Source organism: Coregonus clupeaformis, unplaced genomic scaffold (assembly GCF_020615455.1).
Source record: "Coregonus clupeaformis isolate EN_2021a unplaced genomic scaffold, ASM2061545v1 scaf0856, whole genome shotgun sequence".
NCBI classification, from domain to species: domain Eukaryota; kingdom Metazoa; phylum Chordata; class Actinopteri; order Salmoniformes; family Salmonidae; genus Coregonus; species Coregonus clupeaformis.
Window position 1 is genome coordinate 92,501 of NW_025534311.1, and position 21,952 is coordinate 114,452.

At 43.1% G+C, this 21,952-nt stretch overlaps 1 protein-coding gene and 1 pseudogene across 1 annotated transcript in view; both read right to left on the reverse strand.

The window, feature by feature from the left end:
* The window catches only part of LOC123485801, a 119-nt pseudogene extending 11 nt beyond the window's left edge, over window positions 1-108 (reverse strand).
* LOC121559808 (E3 ubiquitin-protein ligase Mdm2-like) overlaps window positions 1-21,952 on the reverse strand; it is a gene marked incomplete at its 3' end in the record, with an annotated part of 159,884 nt that overhangs the window by 92,010 nt on the left and 45,922 nt on the right. The window lies entirely within an intron of this gene.

Here is a 21,952-nt window from a genome sequence, read left to right on the forward strand (position 1 = left end):
ACTGGTATTCCAAGGTGGTCCCCAATCCAAGTACTAACCAGCCCTAAACCTGCTTAGCTTCCGAGATCTGACGAGATCGGGCGTATTCAGGCTGCTATGGCCGTAAGCGAGGGAACAACTCTTGGTACACTATATAAAGTCAATGTGTCACTCACTCTGAAAGAGACAGAAAAGTCTCCACTTTATGACACAGACTGAAGAAGCTCAAACCTTGCTTACATTTCCAAGATATATATATATATATATATATTTGAGTCCTGTGGGGGGGGGGGGCATATCCTATGTTGATTTATGACAAGTTCATGGACTAGGGCCCTATAAAATAGACATTGCGGACCGAATCACGGAATGCAGACGTTAAACCGAAATTCAACAATATTCAAACATTTATTGAACTTAGTAGGAAATCAACTAAATCTATTCAACTTGTTAGAAAACGCATTCATTTGCCCAAGTCAATCATAAGACATGAACAAAATGCATCAGTGATTGGTATTTCCATGAACTTTCTGAAAGGGCACAGGAATGCCCCTGTCTGTGTGCATGTGTGCGGTGCGCGAGTATGTCTACACTTTGTGTAGCCGTTAGCGATGATGCTAATGATAACCTTCTTCTGGTAGGGAAGGAATGGCTTTCCCCCAAAACCTTCGCAAGTAAATGTTAACTACAAAGTAGCCTGCCTGGCAGAATTATACCGTGATCATTTGCATCACTCCAGTGGCCATTTGTTCTACAGCAACACCGCTTAACCAAACAAAGGTCTCTTCCTGGTGCACGCTTGCATTTAAGGGTAACTACACCTTTATTTAACCAGGTAAGCCAGTTGAGAACAGGTTCTCATTTACAACTGCGACCTGGCCAAGACAAAGCAAAGTAGTGCAACAAAAACAACACAGAGTTACATATGGGGTAAAAAAAAAAACATAAAGTCAGAAATACAACAGAAAATATATATACAGTGTGTGCAAATGTAGCAAGTTATGGAGGTAAGGCAATAAATAGGCTATAGTGCAGAATAATTACAATAGTATTAACACTGGAATGCTAGATGTGCAAGAGATTATGTGCAAATAGAGATACTGGGGTGCAAAAGAGCAAATTAAATAACAATATAGGGATGAGGTAGTTGGGTGGGCTAATTTCAGATGGGCTGTGTACAGGTGCAGTGATCGGTAAGGTGCTCTGACAACTGATGCTTAAAGTTATTGAGGGAGATAAGAGTCTCCAGCTTCAGAGATTTTTGCAATTCGTTCCAGTCATTGGCAGCAGAGAACTGGAAGGAATGGCGGCCAAAGGAGGTGTTGGCTTTGGGAATGACCAGTGAGATATACCTGCTGGAGCGCAGACTACGGGTGGGTGCTGCTATGGTGACCAATGAGCTAAGATAAGGCGGGGATTTGCCTAGCAGTGATTTATAGATGGCCTGGAGCCAGTGGGTTTGACGACGAACATGTAGTGAGGACCAGCCAACAAGAGCGTACAGGTCACAGTGGTGGGTAGTGTATGGGGCTTTGGAGACAAAACGGATGGCACTGTGATAGACTACATCCAATTTGCTGAGTAGAGTGTTGGAGGCTATTTTATAAATGACATCGCCGAAATCAAGGATCGGTAGGATAGTCAGTTTTACGAGGGCATGTTTGGCAGCATGAGTGAAGGAGGCTTTGTTGCGAAATAGGAAGCCGATTCTAGATTTAACTTTGGATTGGAGATTCTTTATGTGAGTCTGGAAGTTGAGTTTACAGTCTAACCAGACACCTAGATATTTGTAGTTGTCCACATACTCTAGGTCAGACCCGTCGAGAGTGGTGATTCTAGTCGGGTGGGCGGGTGCTAGCAGCGTTCGATTGAAAAGCATGCATTTAGTTTTACTAGTGTTTAAGAGCAGTTGAAGGCTACTGAAGGATTGTTGTATGGCATTGAAGCTCGTTTGGAGGTTTGTTAACACAGTGTCCAATGAAGGGCCAGATGTATACAAAATGGTGTCGTCTGCGTAGAGGTGGATCTGAGAGTCACCAGCAGCAAGAGCGACATCATTGATATACACGGAGAAAAGTGTCGGCCCAAGAATTGAACCCTGTGGCACCCCCATAGAGACTGCCATAGGTCCAGACAACAGGCCCTCCGATTTGACACACTGAACTCTATCTGAGAAGTAGTTGGTGAACCAGGCGAGGCAGTCATTTGAGAAACCAAGGCTATTTAGTCTGCCAATAAGAATGCGGTGGTTGACAGAGTCGAAAGCCTTGGCCAGGTCGATGAAGACGGCTGCACAGTACTGTCTATTATCAATCGCGGTTATAATATCGTTTAGGACTTTGAGCGTGGCTGAAGTGCACCCGTGACCAGCTCGGAAACCGGATTGCATAGCGGAGAAGGTACGGTGGTATTCGAAATGGTCGATGATCTGTTTATTAACTTGGCTTTCAAATACTTTCGAAAGGCAGGGCAGGATGGATATAGGTCTGTAGCAGTTTGGATCTAGAGTGTCACCCCCATTGAAGAGGGGGATGACCGCGGCAGCTTTCCAATCTCTGGGGATCTCAGACGTTATGAAAGAGAGGTTGAACAGACTAGTAATAGGGGTTGCGACAATTTCGCGGCTAGTTTTAGGAAGAAAGGGTCCAGATTGTCTAGCCCGGCTGATTTGTAGGGGTCCAGATTTTGCAGCGCTTTCAAAACATCAGCTGTCTGAATTTGTGTGAAGGAGAAGCGGGGGGGCATGGGCAAGTTGCAGCAGAGGGTGCAGAGTTGGTGGCCGGGTTAGTGGTAGCCAGATGGAAAGCATGGCCAGCTGTAGCAAAATGCTTGTTGAAATTCTCGATTATTGTAGATTTATCGGTGGTGATAGTGTTTCCTAGCCTCAGTGCAGTGGGCAGCTGGGAGGAAGTGCTCTTATTCTCCATGGACTTTACAGTGTCCCAAAACTTTTTGGAGTTAGTGCTACAGGATGCAAATTTCTGTTTGAAAAAGTTAGCCTTTGCTTTCCTGACTGCTTGTGTATATTGGTTCCTAACTTCCCTGAAAAGTTGCATATCGCGGGGCTATTTGATGCTAATGCTGTACGCCACAGGATGTTTTTGTGCTGGTCAAGGGCAGTCAAGTCTGAGGAGAACCAGGGGCTATATCGGTTCTTAGTTCTGTATTTTTGAATGGGGCATGTTTATTTAAGATTGAGAGGAAATTACTTTTAAGGAACAACCAGGCATCCTCTACTGACGGAATGAGATCTATATCCATCCAGGATACCTGGGCCAGGTCAATTAGGAAGGCCTCCTCGCTAAAGTGTTTTAGGGAGCGTTTGACAGTGATGAGGGGTGGTTGTTTGACCGCGGACCCGTTACGGACGCAGGCAATAAGGCAGTGATCGCTGAGATCCTGGTTGAAGACAGCTGAGGTGTATTTAGAGGGTATGTTAGTCAGGATGATATCTATGAGGGTACCCATGTTTAAGGATTTAGGGTTGTACCTGGTAGGTTCGTTGATAATTTGCGTGAGGTTGAGGGCATCTAGCTTGGATTGTAGGATGGCTGGGGTATTAAGCATATCCCAATTTAGGTCACCAAGCAGTACAAACTCAGAGGATAAATGGGGGCAATCAATTCACATATGGTGTCCAGGGCACAGCTGGGGGCTGAGGGGGTCTGTAGCAAGCGGCAACAGTGAGAGACTTATTTCTGGAAAGGTGGATTTTTAGAAGTAGAAGCTCAAACTGTTTGGGCACAGACCTGGATAGTATGATGGAGCTCTGCAGGCTATCTCTACAGTAGATTGCAACTCCACCCCCTTTGGCAGTTCTATCTAGACGGAAAATGTTATAGTTGGGGATGGAAATTTCAGAATTTTTGGTGGCCTTCCTGAGCCAGGATTCAGACACTGCTAGAACATCAGGGTTGGCAGAGTGTGCTAACGCAGTGAATAACTCAAACTTAGGAAGTAGACTTCTGATATTTATGTGCAAGAAACCAAGACTTTTGCGATTACAGAAGTCAACAAATGATAGCTCCTGGGGAGTAGGAGTGATACTGGGGGCTACAGGGCCTGGGTTAGCCTCTACATCACCAGAGGAACAGAGGAGGACTAGAATAAGGATACGGCTAAAGGCTTTAAGAACTGGTCTTCTAGTGCGTTGGGTACATAGAATAAAGGGGGGCAGATTTCCGGGTGTTATAGAAAAGATTCAGGGCATTATGTACAGACAAGGATATGGAAGGATATGAGTAAAGTGGAGGTAAACCTAAGCGTTGGGTAACACTGAAAGAGATAGTATCTCTAGAGGCATCAATTGAATCGGTCTCTGAGTGTATGGGTGGAGGGACGAAGGAGCTAACTAAGGCAGGTTTAGCTAGGCTGGGGGGTCTACAGTGATATAGTACAATTAGAAATAACCGAAACAACAATAAACTAACCATGTTTGGGCTGAGGCTAAACATAAACAGGATGTAGTACCGTAAAAAGGAACAGTCCAGCAGATATCAGCTGTATAGCTGAGTTATCATAAGGTCCGGTGGTGAAGTGCTAGTGAGTAAGAGGCCACGGCTAGCGTGTGCTACGTCCGTTTTGTTGTAGCCAGCTGGTAGCGAAGAATCCGGAGTTAAAGGTCCAGTGATTCCGGTGGAAAAACTGATATGTTCTGGGTCGATAACGCGCAGTGCTGACTGGCCGAATATCCGGTGATCAAAGTCCAGTGATTAAAATTAATCCCGCGGAAAAAAATCAAATGTTCTGGGTGAAACACTGCTAGCTGTGGCTAATAGCAAGTAGCTAGTCCAGTAGCTAGTTCAGTTTAGTGAGTAAGCGTGTGCTAACGGGCCAGGGCTAGCAGATGGATGGAATCTTCGTGGTTACGTCGTAACCACATCAGACGATTTCGTCGGCAGACCAGTCGTGTAGGATCGGCGGGGCTCCGTGTCAATACTATGTGGTCCCGTCCGGTTGATAGAGAGGTAGATAGCTGGGAGATGGGCCTAGCTCAGGTTGATTAGCCAGACCACAGCGTCCGTTTTGTTGTAGCCAGCTGGTAGGGATGAATCCGGAGTTAAAGTTCCAGTGAATCAGTGATTCCGCGGAAAAACTGATATGTTCTGGGTCGATAACGCGCTGTGCAGACTGGCCGAATATCCGGTGATCAATGTCCAGTGATTAAAATTAATCCCGCGGAAAAAAATCCAATTTTCTTTTCTGGGTGAAAAACACCGCTAGCTGTGGCTAATAGCAAATAGCAAGTAGCTAGTTAGCTGGCTAGCTAGTTTCAACTGGAGATTCTAGATTCTAGATAAAGGTAAGTCAATAATAGAATCCGTTCCACATTGAGTGAGGCGGGTTGCAGGAAAGTATATCTTGTAGAAGGATGAAAAGTCTGATAGGGAAATATGTACGAGAAATGTACGAAAATAGGGTATTTACAGGCTATTTACAGACAGACGATAAAAACACAACTGCACTACTTCGCCATCTTGGAAAAAAAGAGTCTGTGTCACTTTATGACACAGACTGAAGAAGCTCAAACCTTGCTTACATTTCCAAGATATATATATATATATATATTTGAGTCCTGTGGGGGGCATATCCTATGTTGATTTATGACAAGTTCATGGACTAGGGCCCTATAAAATAGGCGTTGCGGACCGAATCACGGAATCCAGACATTAAACCGAAATTCAACAATATTCAAACATTTATTGAACTTAGTAGGAAATCAACTAAATCTATTCAACTTGTTAGAAAACGCATTCATCTGCCCAAGTCAATCATAAGACATGAACAAAATGCATCAGTGATTGGTATTTCCATGAACTTTCTGAAAGGGCACAGGAATGCCCCTGTCTGTGTGCATGTGTGCGGTGCGCGAGTATGTCTACACTTTGTGTAGCCGTTAGCGATGATGCTAATGATAGCCTTCTTCTGGTAGGGAAGGAATGGCTTTCCCCCAAAACCTTCGCAAGTAAATGTTAACTACAAAGTAGCCTGCCTGGCAGAATTATACCGTGATCATTTGCATCACTCCAGTGGCCATTTGTTCTACAGCAACACCGCTTAACCAAACAAAGGTCTCTTCCTGGTCCACGCTTGCATTTAAGGGTAACTACACCCCAAAATCTAAACGTCTTACATTTTTCCCAGACCTCAAAAATGGTCACCTGATAGGGTTTAAACATTGTTGTGGACATAGAACATCCAATTGTGCTGTTTTGCTATTAAAAAGGTGTACTTTTGAGAGCGAAAACCTGCAAAAACAGGGACAAACGGTCAACGGGGAAATCTAAACGGAGAAAAGGGAACTTGGGAATTAACGGAATCAGGCAAAACATTGAAGGGATTTTATAGTGCCCTAATGGACTACAGACATTGACAGTCTCCTAGACTAAAAACAAAGGCTGCATGTACTGCCTACATTTTGAGGGATCCTGGTTCGAATCCAGGCTCTGTCGCCGCCGGCCGCGACCGGGAGACCCATGGGGTGGCGCACAGTTGTCCAGGGTAGGGGAGGGAATGGCCGACAGGGATGTAGCTCAGTTGGTAGAGCATGGCGTTTGCAACGCCAGGGTTGTGGGTTCGATTCCCACGGGGGGTATAAAAAATAATGTATGCACTAACTGTAAGTCGCTCTGGATAAGAGTGTCTGCTAAATGACGTAAACGTAAGTAATTTTTACAACAATTGTTTACAGACAGATAATTTCACTTATAATTCATTGTATCACAATTCCAGTGGGTCAGAAGTTTACATACACTAAGTTGATTGTGCCTTTAAACAGCTTGGAAAATTCCAGAAAATTTGAGTCAATTGGAGGTGTACCTGTGGATGTATTTCAAGCCCTACCTTCAAACTCAGTGCCTCTTTGCTTGACATCATGGGAAAATCAAAAGAAATCAGCCAAGACCTCAAAAAAAATTGTAGACCTCCACAAGTCTGGTTCATCCTTGGGAGAAATTTCCAAATGCCTGAAGGTACCACGTTCATCTGTACAAACAATAGTACGCAAGTATAAACACCATGGGACCACGCAACCGTGATACCGCTCAGGAAGGAGACGCGTTCTGTCTCCTAGAGATTAACGTACTTTGTTGCGAAAAGTGCAAATCAATCCCAGAACAACAGCAAAGGACCTTGTGAAGATGCTGGAGGAAACAGGTACAAAATTATCTATATCCACAGTAAACCAAGTCCTATATCGATATAACCTTAAAGGCCCCTCAGCAAGGAAGAACCCAATGCTCCAAAACCACCATAAAAAAGCCAGACTACGGTTTGCAACTGCACAAGGGGACAAAGATCGTACTTTTTGGAGAAATGTCCTCTGGTCTGATGAAACAAAAATAGAACTGTTTGGCAATAATGAGCATTGTTATGTTTGGAGGAAAAGGGGGGTTGCTTGCAAGCCGAAGAACACAATCCCAACCATGAAGCACGGGGGTGGCAGCATCATGCTGTGGGGGCGCTTTGCTGCTGGAGGGACTGGTGCACTTTACAAAATAGATGGCATCATGAGGAAGGAAAATTATGTGGATATATTGAAGCATCAACTCAAGACATCAGTCAGGAAGTTAAAGCTTGGTCGCAAATGGGTCTTCCAAGTGGACAATGACCCCAAGCATACTTCCAAAGTTGTGGCAAAATGGCTTAAGGACAACAAAGTCGAAGGTATTGGAGTGGCCATCACAAAGCCCTGACCTCAATCCTATAGAAAATGTGTGGGCAGAACTGAAAAAGCGTGTGCGAGCAAGGAGGCCTACAAACCTGACTCAGTTACACCAGCTCTGTCAGGAGGAATGGGCCAAAATTCACTTATTGTGGGAAGCTTGTGGAAGGCTACCCGAAACGATTGACCCAAGTTAAACAATTTAAAGGCAATGCTACCGAATACTAATTGAGTGTATGTAAACTTCTGAACCACTGGGAATGTGATGAAAGAAATAAAAGTTGAAATAAATAATTCTCTCTACTATTTTTCTGATATTTCATATTCTTAAAATAAAGTGGTGATCCTAACTGACCTAAAACAGGGAATTTAACTAGGATTAAATGTCAGGAATTGTGAAAAACTGAGTTTAAATGTATTTGGCTATGGTGTATGTAAACTTCAGACTTCAACTGTATATACCAGGCAGTGTCAGAGGAAGGCCCAAAAAACTCCAGCCACCCTAGTCATAGACTGTTCTCTCTGCTACCGCACGGCAACCGGTACCAGAGCGCCAAGTCTAGGTCCATAAGACTGCTGAACAATTAATAAATTGGCGACCCAGACCATTTACATTTACACCGCCCCCCCCCATTCCCCGAAACACTTTAGTTTATTTAGTAAATATTTTCTTAACTCTATTTCTTGAACTGCATTGTTGGTTAAGGGCTTGTAAGTAAGCATTTCATGGTAAAGTCTACACCTCCTGTATTCGGCGCATGTGACAAATACAAATACAATTTGATTTGAAATGTATATGTGAAAATCTAATTTGCAGCAACACATGTAATGAAACACTCACATGGGAAAATCGATTTTTGCAGTTTCACACGGAAGAAACATTCACATGTGAAAATCGAACTTTCGCATGTGGAATTCAAGTTCATATGTGGTGGTGAAATAGTGTTATTCTCCTCACATGTGAAAAGGTAGCATGTTGCAGTAGCAACGTGTCCACATATGGAATTGCAAATTCTGTAAAGCCATTCTGTAAAAAGGTAACTTAGTCTACCTGAGTATAATTATTAAAGTGTGTTAAAAATAATTATTTCTGAGCCATCCAGTGTTACTGTTGCACTCCTCTCTTCTTTAGCGCACAATAGTTTTTTTAATCGCATTGTCTGAAAGCGTTGAAAATACACTGACAACATCCAAAATACTAATAATAATAATCTATAAACTAAAAACAACAATGTCAAAACAAGTTGGCTGAAGTTAAAGAAAAGTGTGTATCAATTTACCTGATTTTTACCGTTACTTTGGGCAAAATAAAAAACTGCAATATTCTTGTAATGTTTTTTTGCATTAAAAAAAATCTTAAATTACAGCTCAGTTTGAGCAAATTATTAATTTGCGATTAATCGTGATTAATCACAGCAAATCCTGCAATAAACTTCGATTACATTTTTGAATCGTTTGACAGCCCTAGTCGACGTTAAAATTAGAAAAAAAAAGCACATGCGACAGTGTGGCAGACGTGAGTCGGTCGTGGCGTCACCCGGATAGAACCTGGTTCTGATCCCAGCAGTTACAAAAGCTCACGGGAAATGTTGGGAAACCACACGTGTCTGAGTCATGTGAAACATGTGTCTGAGAACCACGTCTGACTCGTGGTAAGGCCCTCTACTCTTCCTCCTCCCTCCAATCCTTCTCTTGTTCGTCATTAATAATAATGTAGAGACACTTGGAGCATTAATTAGTGAAGTTTAGAGTTCCAGGCCAGACGTTGTTTTAGCAGACTGCTGTAACCACCGTCCACCAGGCCGGGCGTTGTTTTAGCAGACTGCTGTAACCACGGTCCACCAGGCCGGGCGTTGTTTTAGCAGACTGCTGTAACCACGGTCCACCAGGCCGGGCGTTGTTTTAGCAGACTGCTGTAACCACGGTCCACCAGGCCGGGCGTTGTTTTAGCAGACTGCTGTAACCACGGTCCACCAGGCCGGGCGTTGTTTTAGCAGACTGCTGTAACCACGGTCCACCAGGCCGGGCGTTGTTTTAGCAGACTGCTGTAACCATGGTCCACCAGGCCGGGCGTTGTTTTAGCAGACTGCTGTAACCATGGTCCACCAGGCCGGGCGCTGATTTTATTTTCTTTATTTCTTTTTGAAATGATGATGAGACCAAACTGGAAATTACATGGACATCTCTCTCTCTCTCGCTCTGCTTCTCTCTACCCTCTCTCTCTCTCTCTCTCTCTCTCTCTGTCCCTCTCTCTCTCTCTCTGTCCCTCTCTCTCTCTCTCTCTCTCTCTCTCTCTCTCTCTCTCTCTCTCTCTCTCTCTCTCTCTCTCTCCTCTCTCTCTCTCTCTCTCTCTCTCTCTCTCTCTCTCTCTCTCGCTCTGCTTCTCTCTACCCTCTCTCTCTCTCTCTCTCTCTCTCTCTCTCGCTCTGCTTCTCTCTTACCCTATATCTGTTATTCTCTCTCTATTCCTCTCTTCATTATACAGACCCTGTGTGTGATTCATTAGCTTTTATCGTCTTCATTTGAAGACGGGCTGTGAATAATTAGACTAGCTCTGTTTGTCCAGCATCTCCACACACACACACACACACACACAGAGAGAGACACACACACACACACACACACAGAGAGACACACACTGAGACACAGAGGACTCAACTTCAGACTATTACCGCCTCCTCAGAATGTAAATAAAATCACTTGCAAATCAACAGCTAATGATTGAATGTGGAGTGTCCCTCCGGGGTATGGTGGTGATGAACCCCGCATAGTGGAGTCAAACAGCCTGCCAGAGTCGTTAAGGTTCTCTCCTTGAAGCATCCCGTCTGTCTGTCATAATTCATTACTATTGCTTAGAACCCAGAGACTGATTGATTTAGGGACCGGGACGTTCTACGACAGGTTACAGAACAGTCATAGAGCTTATGTCAACTGATTTAACCAGTCTTTTATTTAAAGAAGCCTGTCAGTCATAAATCATAGCAATTCCTAGGCCTACATAACTAAGAGAGTGACTTAGGGACTGTGATGTTCTATGACAGGTTACAGCAACAGTCGTAGGGCTTATGTGAACCGACCTAACCCTTTAGAGATGAAATGTTTGACACACACCACCATGCTTCTCTCATCTGTCTGACTTAACCCTGACTAAAGAGATGACTATTTTCACAGCTGCGTATGGGATGGGTCACCACAGGAAACAAGGGACAGTCTCCTGGGTTGTATGTCGTCCACACGATCCATTGTCAATGTTGTGTCGCCTACACAGTGTCTGAACAGTTGGATCAATGGGTTTCCTTTCCACACACAAACACACACACACACAGACACGCACACAGGCACGCACACACACACACACACACACACACAAACACACACACTACCTTGCCTTTATTGATGGGGAAACAAATCCATACACTTACATATCGCAAATATATTATATCGATATTTGACTCAATTTGTACTGTAGGTAGACAGAACTTGTGGGTTAGCTAGCGCTAGTCGGCTGTAGCTACACCAAAACTACGCTATTTTTCATCCTATAGCTTGTTCTCCATCTTCTTTTAAAATAGTGAGTCAACATGTTTTCAGCTACTTTTATTTCCCTGACTGATCTAAGCTAGTTTTCTCCTGCTCTCTCTCGTCTCTCCGCAACAGACATATGGTGAGAAATATGTTCGGAAACAGAATTGCCGTATCGAATCACAATATCCTGCATATAGAATCACGAGAATCACAATACATATCGTACCGGCACCTAAGTATCGTCATAATATCGTATCGTGAGGTCCCTGGCCATTCCCAGCCCTGCTGGCCTTATAAATCATAATCAAAGTGTGTGTGAAAGCAGGAAAAACCACAGAAGCAACTAAATGTAGACGTCTCTCCTCTCCTCTCCTCTCCTCTCCTCTCCTCTCCTCTCCTCTCCTCTCCTCTCCTCTCCTCTCCTCTCCTCTCCTCTCTTCACTTTCTCTCTGCTTTGTAGCGTCATCAATCACCAAGCACCGTGTTTTTTCTACTGTTGATGAAACCGTCTTAAAACTTGCTGCTTGCATATTTAATTTCATTGTCCACTGGCTCAAACAATGGAATCTGTCTCCCTGACACCCTTTAACACACCTTTCAGTGAAAGACTCTATTATCTCTGAGACGGATAGGATGGTAAAAAACCATCTGAATGATATCCAAACTTCAAATGGGGTGCTGTGTATCTTTACAAACAGATGATGTGTTGTTGTTGTTGTTGTTTTAGTCAACATAATGCGTCGCTACGACGACCATCAGGGAATCTATCAGTCTCCGCCGCAGTCACTCTGCAATGATAAGCTGTGCCCCCCCCCCCCCCCCCCCCCCCCCCACCCCACACACACACACACGGCTAACCTCTATCAGGAAACAAGGCATGTTTCATGGGTAGGGAGAAGGCAGTTAACCTAACAAAGGACTCCAGCTCTGAGCTGTGTGTAATATAATGTGCCTGGTCAAAGAGACAGAGTTTATAGAGATAACAGAGGCCAGTAGAGACCAAGGTAAACAGCTCTTTAACGGGTTCATCATGTTAGAAATAATGAGAATAATAAGAGGAGACCACTTTAGAGTATTGGGATCCAGCCAGGGGGAGGGGAGAGGAGGCCACTTCAGAGTATTGGGATGCATCCAGGGGAGAGGAGAGGAGACCACTTTAGAGTATTGGGATGCAGCCAGGGGGGAGGGGAGAAGAGGCCACTTCAGAGTATTGGGATGCATCCAGGGGAGAGGAGAGGAGAGGAGAGGAGACCACTTCAGAGTATTGGGATCCAGCCAGGGGGGAGGGGAGAGGAGGCCACTTCAGAGTATTGGGATCCAGCCAGGGGGGAGGGGAGAGGAGGCCACTTCAGAGTATTGGGATGCATCCAGGGGAGAGGAGAGGAGACCACTTCAGAGTATTGGGATCCAGCCAGGGGGGAGAGGAGAGGAGACCACTTCAGAGTATTGGGATCCAGCCAGGGGGTTCAGAGTATTGGGATCCAGCCAGGGGGGAGGGGAGAGGAGGCCACTTCAGAGTATTGGGATCCAGCCAGGGGGTTCAGAGTATTGGGATCCAGCCAGGGGGGAGAGGAGAGGAGACCACTTCAGAGTATTGGGATCCAGCCAGGGGGGAGAGGAGAGGAGACCACTTCAGAGTATTGGGATCCAGCCAGGGGGGAGGGGAGAGGAGGCCACTTCAGAGTATTGGGATCCAGCCAGGGGGGAGAGGGGAGGAGATCTGATTGATTAGTTCCTACTCTATATCTTTACACATACTCATGCAATTAGGAACCACATTTATCGACAACCTGAGTGCCAGAGGGAACCTGGAGCGCAGCGCACCGCGTCTATAAATCTCCCCCCTAATAAACAGACACACACACACTGAATCACACAGAGACGCACACACAGAGATGACTGCGCACAAGCACACACACACACAGTCTCTCCCTTTATCCTACTGCCAATTTACACCACAAGCCAAGACTGATAAACCTCACACAGAAAGGACTGAAATTACTCTAGAAATATTTGATGAGGGATGTCTTGAAATGTTTGGCTTTTCTGATGTTTATATAAATCAATTGTTGTGTATCACTCAGTAAATCTTACTTGACTGAAAATCTGAACAAACAACTGAATGATATTTCCACTAAGGTGAAACCATTGTTGGTTATCCCACACCAGATAACGTGATGTACCTTGTCTCACGCTCAAGCCATTATGAACTTCTTACTCTGAGTATAGAACAGATTTCAATAGGTGTACCATGCTGCCCCTTTCAGGGCTTCAGAGGACACACACACACACACACACACACACACACACACACACACACACACACACACACACACACACACACACACACACACACACACAGGCTTACATTTTAGTCATCTAGCAGACACTCTTATCCAGAGCGACTTACAGTTAGTGAGTGCATACATATTTTTATTTTATTTTGTTTTCTTTTTTCATACTGGCCGCCCGTGGGAATCGAACCCACAACCCTGGCGTTGCAAGCGCCACGCTCTACCAACTGAGCTACACGGGACTGACGTGTATAGCGCATAAATTTTTTCATACTTCTCTGCTCTCTTTCCCGCTTAACCGATGTACTATCTCTGACCTTATAAAACATGCTCCATCCAAAAACCTTTAGACACACACACACATTGTTATCCATTAAACAGCGATTGTGTAAACCCTGTGTTACTCCTTAATGTGAAAGCTTTTTTTTTTATAACGTGATAAGGGGATAACATTTTAAAGACTACTACAACAGCCTCGGGCTCTCTGCATGAAGTTATTGATCAGAATGAACATAATGCCCTGGTAACTAACACACAGAGTAAAATCTATTGTCCAGACAGCTCAAATGACCCCTTTTAGGAGCTGAATTAGACCATTTGAAGTCCCCTCGGGGTATAGGGATTTGGGAGAGTACTGTAGTTCTCCCATAGAATTAGAATTAGCTTTCCTCTACACCTCCACCACAACATGTGTCCTCTATGGTAGTAATATTGTGACGTCAGTGTGGCGCAGCGTAGACAGCAAGAAGGGTGAACCGGAAAAACATTTTTTGTTGTTGTTTACTTTTGATGTACTTTTGTGTATATAAATGTATACATTTACTTTGACAGTTCTGGGAAGTGGAACTTCCACTGAGCCTTGCGGTGATCCATGGATGGACGGCTAACATAATGAACAGGCAACATTAATGTTAAGCCACACTCTAATCATTAAGGGAAGTTTACAACTACATTAAATCACATGCAAAAGTTAGTACTGTATACAAGATTAATTACGCAACATACTACACCATTAGGCTATAAAATGATACTATATAAAACATGGACCTAACGTGGTCCTCTGTAGCTCAGCTGGTAAAGCACGGCGATTGAAACGCCAAGGTAGTGGGTTCGATCCCCGGGACCACCCATACACAAAAAATGTATGCATGCATGACTGTAAGTCGCTTTGGATAAAAGCGTCTGCTATTTGGCATATTATTATTACGCTGTTGGACCTTCTGAAATAACAGTACTTCAACATATGGGGAAACGAAAACCTTCATTGTGATACAATTATGAATAAAATGGATCTTGTTTTCTCGGGATGCATATGACTGTCCGTTTTCCATTGGCTGGCTGCTAACAATAAGGCACTTTTTGTCAGACGAACTCCAGTTGATTTGGCAAGTTGTAGATGCATTAAAACTTATCTACCCTCACTACACAGTGAAAACTATTTATATATATATATATATTTCTTTTAACTCAACAGAAGTAAAACTGCTTTACTGTAAATCAATTAGCCCTTATCACGCGATAAGGTCCTCTGTAGCTCAATTGGTAGAGCATGGCGCTTGTAACGCCAGGGTAGTGGGTTCGATCCCCGGGTCCACCCATAGGTAAAAATGTATGCACACATGACTGTAAGTCGCTTTGGATAAAAGCGACTGCTAAATTGCATATTATATTATTGTATTGCATTGGGTAGGCTACCCACACTCTGTCGCCCGTTTGGTCATGCACTCAAAGGCTACTGTCGGTTGCCCACTAATGAACGGACCGTCAGGTTCATATTGACCTGTTTCACAACAAGTTATCAATAACATATATAAGTTCAAGAAGCCTTTAGTTTTGTATGAAGATGATGTTGAAACCAACGTATTGATTAAGTTATTGAATGTGGTAACGTCATTGCGCGGGTTCTTATCTCTTTCTAATCTTTAAACTCATGTGACTTATAGTCAAAAAAATATACAAAAAACAAGACTTGGACGAAAACAGATACTTGTAACCTGAAGTTGAGTTGAGAATGCGGGCAGCAGAATTGGATGTCGACGGCGCTACAGCGAGCGCACGGACACTCTTTACGCATGCATAGCAAACTATCTCTACCTATGGAGTTCACAAATAAGTCTTAAAACGATACGATGTTGCCATAATTTGTTACCGAATCACCGGACAACAACACTAGGCTAAGTAACGCAAATAGAAACCCTACATTTCGAAGTGGCAGGATCATTTCAGGTTAATCACATTACAAGTTATTACGGCTGGCGCGTAACGTTAACCGTCAGCCCCGCTCAACACTATGCATCCAGAACTGTTGTGGTCCAACTCAAAATAGCCAGCTAGGCCGATTTCAAAGAATGAAAGAAAGTCAAGCGTGACACGATGTAAACACAAAGCACCTGAACAGCACCAGCGTAACAACGTAGCATACCAGACATGATTTGAAACGCAGGAAGACAGGTTGCGTTTAGAATAAAATAATGTCTTACCTTTATAGACTTCTCCTCGAACCGTCAACAGCAAGCTGATAGCAGCCAAGAGCCAATGTCTAACTTTATCCATGTCGACACGGAGCCGTTGTGTTAACCCCCGGTAGCGGGGCTAACTGGAGAGAGAAACTCGATCTTCTTCTGTCTGTCACAAGTTAGATTTCAGCCTTCCTATAGCCTACTTTACATCTAACCGACGGACGATAGTTTAACAATTCTTCCTCTTCTCTCCCTCCTTGCTTGCAGTTGGTTTGGTGAGTGTCCAACGGTTTCTCCTCTTTGACTTCCAACAGACTTGGCACGGCCGGGGAGAAATCTCGAGACTCCAGTTTTACGCGGCGAGGATAGAGTGGTGGTGGTTCCGTTCCGAGAGCTCTCTGTCTGCTGTCCGCGCTCTCTCTCTCTCTCTCTCTCTCCGGTAGAGGGTGTATTGGAGCTCTGACTGACTCCGGTAGAGGGTGTATTGGAGCTCTGACTGACTCCGGTAGAGGGTGTATTGGAGCTCTGACTGACTCCGGTAGAGGGTGTATTGGAGCTCTGACTGACTCCGGTAGAGGGTGTATTGGAGCTCTGACTGACTCCGGTAGAGGATGTATTGGAGCTCTGACTGACTCCGGTAGAGGGTGTATTGGAGCTCTGACTGACTCCGGTAAAGGGTGTATTGGAGCTCTGACTGACTCCGGTAGAGGGTGTATTGGAGCTCTGACTGACTCCGGTAGAGGGTGTATTGGAGCTCTGACTGACTCCGGTAGAGGATGTATTGGAGCTCTGACTGACTGACTAAATGGGGAACTGGTGGTGTCCGAGTCCCCTCCTACTTCTTCTCTTCAGTGTTATTACAGTTTGGCATCTAACGTTATCTACCTGCTTGTCTGTTTGTGAGAAAGTAGCCTAACAGGTCTCACCGCCAAGGACAAGGTACAGTGGGGAAAAAAAGTATTTAGTCAGCCATCAATTGTGCAAGTTCTCCCACATAAAAATATGAGAGAGGCCTGTAATTTTCATCATAGGTACACGTCAACTATGACAGACATATTGAGAGAAAAAAATCCAGAAAATCACATTGTAGGATTTTTTATGAATTTATTTGCAAATTATGGTGGAAAATAAGTATTTGGTCACCTACAAACAAGCAAGATTTCTGGCTCTCACAGACCTGTAACTTCTTCTTTAAGAGGCTCCTCTGTCCTCCACTCGTTACCTGTATTAATGGTGTAGTGTAGGTTATTCGTAGGTGTTATCGTCAATCAAGGAGTCTGCTTAGGCTGGATCGTGTTCAAAGGCCTTTATTCAAACCACGAGGTTCCAGCGTAAGTACGGACACAATATCCGGAGAACCAGACCCCAAATAAATCTTGCTGTATTCTAACTCTTCGTCACCGCTCCCCCCTTTATATAGCCTTCCAAGAGTTGAATAGCTCCCTCTACTGTTCAATCCCCGTATCTTACCACCCACTTCCTGTCTGTCATAGGTGACGTCACGCTAAAACCTTCCCTCTGGATAGCAATAATCAACCTTCCATTTCTTCATGAAAAACATTTAACAAAGACATAATTTTAATACACTACATATTCCCCCCTTCGAGACAAAACTAAAAAGTCTCGACAACAATAGGATTATGACCAGTAACAATTTATCTTATTGAGTATCTTTAACCTTAAACCAAAAACATTCTTCTCTAGAGTGTAAATACCTTTCTATGAAATAACTGTTTATGAAGTGTGAATACATTACTATGACATATGAAGAAATCTCTATGGAGTGTAAGAGCGAAAAACTGTCCGGCAGCCATCTTTTCAGATATCCATCCATCAATCAAGACAGTAAAATTCTCTCACGGTCCCTCTGCCCCAGGCAACCACCGTCGGTACTCCAGATAACCTCATTAACCATGTAAATGCATTTGAAACTATGATGTAATTAAATACACATGTAAACAAAATCCTATCCATAAATATCCATTGTACGGCTGGTCAACCCATCGAATCGTACAATGAATCTCTCCCTTCCTAGACCTTCTGTCCCTAAACCCCATCGAACTAAACAAAAGCATCTAAGATCCTCATCTGCATTCAATAACATCAAACATCATTCTACTAAAATCAATACCTAAGAATATGACACAATTATGTATTACACATGTCTATATTTCATTGCCAACACTGGAATGTAGTCCACTACACTTCATCTCCCTGTAGTGTCCTCTTCCAATGGACTTGTTGATGATGGAATCAGCCACACCCTCCTTGTTTCATCTCCTCCAGTCATATTGTCCCTTCATATTGTCTTTGTTTGAGTATTCCAATCTCCACATGTTCTCCCAAATGCCTCTGGAAGAAAAAGAAAAAGACCAAACAGTATCTTTTCCAAAAAACACTTTCAAATTAAACATCACTATCCACTAAGACTATAAAACTGATATATAAATATATAAAACTGATATATAAATGATGCATGAATCACATAAACCCATTCCCCCCTTGATTCATAAATCATACTAAAAATCACACTAATATTGAAAAAAACATTGTAAAATGATCAAATAATCAAAAAAGGATATTTATCCATCAGTAGTCCATCTAGACCCCCTCGTCCATCTTCGTCCAGATCAGGAACAATCAACAACGGCATCTGAGTGTTGTCTCCAGGCATCACAACACCAACCCATCTTAATATCATAGCTTTTGCAAAGGTCAGTAACAAAGTACAAAAGCAAAACATGACACACAACGCTATCAGAGCTGCGACTAAAATCTGCACCATCACTGCCCCTATTGGACCTAACTGATCTTGCAACCAAGACTTTGCTGACCATCCAGCTTTCTCAGATCTCCCAAAAGCATCCCTTATATTCTTCAAAGCATCTATAACACTTGTGATATTATCGGAACTATCTGGGATCAAAGTATAACAATCATCCCCCGTCAGATTCATAGCCAAACATAATCCACCTTGTTTTGCCAAAATATAATCAAGAGCCATGTCATGTTTCAACAACGTCAGTCTGTGACTTCTTTGAGCATTTGACAGAAGGTTAAACCCTCTTATTGTTTCATTCGCAAAGCCCTGCAACGTATATGTAATATTATCAATATGATCTGCTAAGAATGTTACACCATACCATGGAAAAAGACCAAGTCCCCACTTCTCTCCCAGACTTATTCTCCAATGGTAGGCTTCAAGATTACTAAATTTAGCCATGTCTCTTTTAACCCTATTTTCAACAGTAGTTTCAACTTGATCTGTGTTCGGTGCTACTCCCCTTCTAATTGTAAAAACCTCATATGGAAGCTTCAACGTTGACATGTAACAACATCCTTTCCATCCCTGGGGTAAGAATATATATGCTTTATCACCACACACCCACCAAATATCTCTAAAATTCCCAATAGTTACATTGATAGGCCAAAAGTGATCTCTCACCATCAAAGTCCTGTTGTTCTTACTACCTGGTATATAAAAAGTTACATCATATTTCTCCATTCTACCTTTTTGTCCGTCCTTATCCAAAGTCATCATATAATCATCACAATCTGAAATTCCCATGAACATACCATTTACATCATCTGTTTTATTAGAACAAAAACAATTCTTAGCCCTCACTGCTTTCACCTCAAATGCTTCAGGAATCGCTGTTACCTGACTTTCTTTACCATCCAACATATTCACATAGGGAAACTCATTTAACCAAGAACACTTATACCTAGGTTTAAACAAATGCTTTGACAACGACATTTCCTTATCAGTCAATGCTTGTTGATGATACAACAGCCACATCAACGCATAGGCTTGACACCCACTTGACAATGGTTGAGCAACCGTTTCTAAAATCGAACCCCACGTCTCTGGTGCTGGAATTCTCAACAGATACGGACCCTCAAAATTCCTTACTGATCTTACAGCATGAGTTAACTGCTGGAACCAAAGATTTCTCCCCGCCCATTGATCTTTAATTTTCAAAACAGCCGAATCAAATCCAAATGCTTTCCATTTAGCGTCTCTTTTCCCTACTGAGCGGTATTGATCAGATGTATCTTCTGATGTTAAGTTGAACCCAAAGAAATCCTCCTGTACTTCCATTATATTATCCTGTACTATTTCAGATGAACCTATATTGTTCTCTACCACTATTTGCTGAGTCATTTCTGTTACATCGTTTACTTTTAGAAAAGTTGTTGGTGTCGGTATCATACCTCCTACATTTGTTATTGCCGTCGTCCCATTAAATCCTTCCAAAGTTACCATTAAAGTAGTTGATTTAGTTGCTGGCACTATTGGTTCCCTTGTAATTGAATGCGATATATTTATGTCTTTAATAACTATCAATGTTGAAAGAGTTAAATTGTTTCCCACTGTTGTTATCACAGACTGACGTGTTGGTGTTATTGTTGTTACTACATTCCTAGTTTTCGTAACGTTTTGGTCTGACTTTTCTCCTAACTGGTCTAGGCCTATTTTGTCCAACCGAATCACTAGCTTCTCCTTTAACAGAGTTGCCCTTGGTGATATTTGATGCTTCACATCTCGCTGAAATATTCCCTGTTGCTTCTGGGACGTATTGGAAATCAATTTCCCCAAATCCTCCTTCCTTTCCACCCCCTGCATAGTCATCTCTGGCATCATCAGAAATGTCACCATTATCAACGTTAACCCCAACATCGACAATCTCTCCCTCTTCCTGTTCTCCCCTATCTCCATCCTCTCTCTCTCCGCGTGACCCCTCTTAACACAATGTGACAAATGATACCACGTAGGAGATCCCTTAACCTGGACAGCTGTTCCAGTACTACGAACCACTTCAAATGGTCCTTCACGACGTTCGTGATACCACTTCCTTCTGAATACCTTTACGAATACTTTGTCTCCCGGTTGTACTGTATTCCTCCTATCCTCCTCAAGCTCCTTCTGCACCTCTTCTTGTCTTTGCCTGTCAGAAACATATGTGGACAACTTTTTATGAAAATTGGCCATATATGTAACGTACGCTCTCATTTCATCTTCCAACAGGGCCAAGCTTGGACCCTTTCCACTTGTTCGTAAACAAGGCGTTGGCATCCTTCTTCCTGTTAACAACTCATGGGGTGTCATACGTAAATCACGTAGCTCACTTGAGCGACACACCATTAGTGCTAAAGGAAGCGCCGCTATCCAGTTTAGACCTGTATGTTGACAAATCTTCACAATGCGATTCTTCAAAACCCCGTTCATTCTTTCACACATCCCTTGACTTTGTGGGTGATAAACTGCTCCAAGACGTTGCTTAATTCCCAATTTTTGCAACATCAATTTTACTGATTTATCCACAAATTCTCTTCCATTGTCTGAGGATATTCGATCGGGTAATCCCCACCTGCTTATGACTTCTCTACATAAGAACTTGGCAAAACCGACTAAACACCTTTAGCCTAACCTCAAATCTCTTTGTGTCAGGATGTAACCCAGAATAACAGTCACTCTATTAAGTTTATTTTCCCAGACAGATTGTCTAACAGGTAATCTAATACATTATCATCCTTCCTATGATATTATCTTTTTAAGCAAATGATTCCCAAAAAACCCTACTTTTTAAAATATTCTACCAGACAGTCAGTCGTCTAGTGTACATCTTATTGTACGCTTCAATTTACACCCTGCATCTCTTTCCCAACAATGCCATAGGTATATTGTCCTAATATTAGTATGTCTCTTTTACTTCCTCTTTGACTTTTATAGCAGAGCTCAATTGATTCCCTAAGAGTAATTAAACTGTTTTACTACATCAAACCCCTATCCTACCCTAATTAATTTTACATAGTGAGATGTTTAACCTCTTTAGGCTGAACACATACATTTTCCCACTATTCACTATCACTTCTAATGGCCGGTTGTTTTTACTTCAATTGTTGGCTATTTTCTCTTCTTCTCTAATCGAGGCTCTCAGCAATGCACCCCCCTTCCGGATCTTCTCTAGAACAGGTGATCTTCCCTTGCTCCTTCATCTTCCTCTGTTGTTTTCTCCTGTTCTTGGGAT